Here is a 3381-nt window from a genome sequence, read left to right on the forward strand (position 1 = left end):
ATTCATCCATATTCCTTTGTTTTCCAATGCTCTTACGTACAAATGGTATTCCTCTCTTGGAAATGCTAAATCTCCGATGTGAACACGTCTATATGATCTGAGTGTAGGAATATTTTACGTCGGAACAGACTGATAAATGCCATTCTCCCACGACTTTATATAGTCTGTGGTTGTAAAAGGACTTGCTGATTTGCGTATTTAAAATCATATTGATATAACTTACTCAATCGTCTGTACTAGTTTCGCAATATACCAGATATACGTATTGTGATCGAAGCACACTCATATGAAATTTTTTGAAAATCGCCTGATTCAGGTACTAAAAGAAATACAGGAACACATCACATCTGGAAAACATTTCGAAGGATTTGGTCTTTAAATAATTAGAATTTTATTCACACATCATAACCTTAGCGAAAAATGCTCAGCTCGAACATATCACGTGTTATTTAATATGAAAACAGAGACCATGTGACTTTGCTAAGGTCGCGATGGGTTTAATTTTTTGTACATGTTAAGATCATATCTGCTACTAGCTGGAATACCCGTCCCCTGAACGGAAAGTATGTAAATTCATGATTAATGAAAGGGCTGTCTTATGATATGAAAAGTTGCTTCCCTTATATATAACTGCAAAAACGTCCATAAAAACTGCAAAACACAAAATGTGAAATCGCAAGTTTGCACGTATCTCTGCATGGACCCAACAAACCTTCATGTCAAAGTTGATGAAGATCCATCAAAAGGGGGCGAAGTAGTGGTACAAAACGCAACAACGCCCATAAAAACAAGATGCAAACCTGAAAATGTGTATGTATCTCCCCATGGATACAATGAATCTCCATATCAAATTTGGTAAAGATCCATCTACAGGGGTCGAATTAGTGTTAAAAAAACGCCTATAAAAACTGCAAAACGCAAAATGCAAAACTGAAAATTTGTATGTACTCCCGAATGGACCTCCATACCAAATTTTGGTGAAGGTTCGTCTACACCCTGAGAAGTAGTTACATGGACATACCACAGACAGTACTATTATATTTATATATATTTGTGCTTATCATAGTTTTATTCGTATATTATATGTTTTCTATACAAATATTTATTATGAATACCTAGCATCCATACTGCGAATATCAATATATTTGAGTAGCATGTTTTATGCCGCACATTACAAGTTAAATAAAAGCACTTCACAAGGCTCAGTTAATTCAATCGATAAGTAGTTACATTAAATAAAAACACTTCACTAGGCTCACTTATTTCCATCAATAAGTAGTTACATTAAATAAAAGCACTTCAAAAAATCTAGTTATTTCCATCGATAAGTAGTTACATTAATTAAAAGCACTTCACAAGGCTCAGTTAATTCAATCGATAAGTAGTTACATTAAATAAAAGCACTTCACAAGGCTCACTTATTTCCATCGATAAGTAGTTACATTAAATAAAAGCACTTCACAAGGCTCAGGTATTTCCATCGATAAGTAGTTACATTAAATAAAAGCACTTCACAAAACCTAGTTATTTCCATCGATAAGTAGTTTGTTACTAGGAATGCGTTTATCTCAGTAAATTGCGTTCAAGAAAAGTCCAACTGTAAAAAAATCTCTGAACCAGGTATTACACGCACCCAGAATTTAAAGAGAAATATCTAACACGATGTAACCCAATATAAGAATAAAACAATATTAGATATTACCGATAAATCGAAATGGGGAAAAAATATCGATTTTTTTTTCTTTACCCTTAAGAATTTTTTTTTTTTTTTTTGCGGAAAATAGTAACAACCACGTGTTAAAGCTTGGCTCAATAGAGAAACGATCAAAGTTTCTACAAGTCCATTTCCTTTTAATAGAACACAGAGAAGATTCTACACGACGTAAAGGCGCCTTTTAACCATTAGGTCAAAGGAGAAAAAGAAAGAAACAGTCTCTAATAGCAATTGTCTGTATGGCTTTACTGGAACTGCATAATGTACTTGTGGAGACAGTGTAACTTTGGTAACAATTAACGTATTGTTCTTATTGAGACGCCAATTTCAAGAGAAGCTAGTCCCATAAATATGATTCAGAAAGCTAATGATCGATATTGTGTTGTGTGATAAGAGGAATTATGATATCTGAAACTTAGAGAATAATGGTGTGCTTTTGATGGATAGTTTAGGGTTACCAACATCCTGACTGGAAGAAACATGATGTTGTGTTATCTCTTTTGATCTCGGAGAGTTACGATTTTGTATCATTTAACAGACAAGGTTTTCAGGTTTAATCCTCAACTGAGAGAACTCGGTATCGTTAGTTATATAATTATTACGGGGAATTTCTGCTGAATAAGGCTAGGTTTACTTATCACCTGCTGTGGAACAGTTGTAACAAACCGCTTTAATTTTACTTATTTGTTTATATTTTTATTTCATTAGGAGTAACTACCTTCCCCCAACCGACTGCAGATGATGAAAGGGCACTTTCGAGTATGGGATTCAACACCCATACCTCAAATGAATCATTTCTCCTCCAAATGTGAACCTTGTGAACACATAGATACGTTAATTATGATAAACAGTGTATCTCTACCACTGAATGGGGCCCACATCTTTAGGAACCTGTAAGTTACCTAGGCGGATATAACAAAGAAATAGATACACCAGCTGTTTATTGTTTTCAAGACCAACATAACCATGTAAGCATCAAGTATCATCGCTTCTTACCAGCTTTTTACCAACATTCCTGATTAACTTCAATGCATTACCAGAATGAGTCGGGTTCTGTGCTACCAGAATGTTTCATCAACATGCAAATGTCAATCATGTATCATTGTTCCTAGTAACCAATTTATATATATATTTCATGTATATATAACTGTATATATGTTTCATGTATATATAACTGTATATATATATTTCATGTATATATAACTGTATATATGTTTCATGTATATATAACAGTATATATATTTCATATGTATATAACTGTATATATGTTTCATGAATATATGTATATATGCCATTTTTCTGGATATCTTCCCACCTGAAAAAAAAAGAGAACACAATTGTCACAAATGTAGTCTGACATGAGGAGCTGATTTTATGTTCATAGGCTTTGTTAGTTTGTCAACATTTAATCATTGATGTCTCCATTCTGTTATAAAACTATCTACGGATACTTTGCTTATTTAGGGTTTTTTTATTGATAGGTTATTAAAGTTTGTGTGTGTGTGTTTATTTGTTTACAATAATACGCCTGTTGTTTAACAATACCAAAAGCCCCCCAGTGGCACAGCGGTATGTCTGCGGATTTACAACGCTAGAAACCGGGTTTTGATACCCGTGTTGGGCAACGCACAGATAGCCTATTATGTAGCTTTGTGCATAAATCCAAA

This window comes from Limulus polyphemus, unplaced genomic scaffold, assembly GCF_000517525.1.
Source record: "Limulus polyphemus unplaced genomic scaffold, Limulus_polyphemus-2.1.2 Scaffold430, whole genome shotgun sequence".
Taxonomy (NCBI): Eukaryota; Metazoa; Arthropoda; class Merostomata; order Xiphosura; family Limulidae; genus Limulus; species Limulus polyphemus.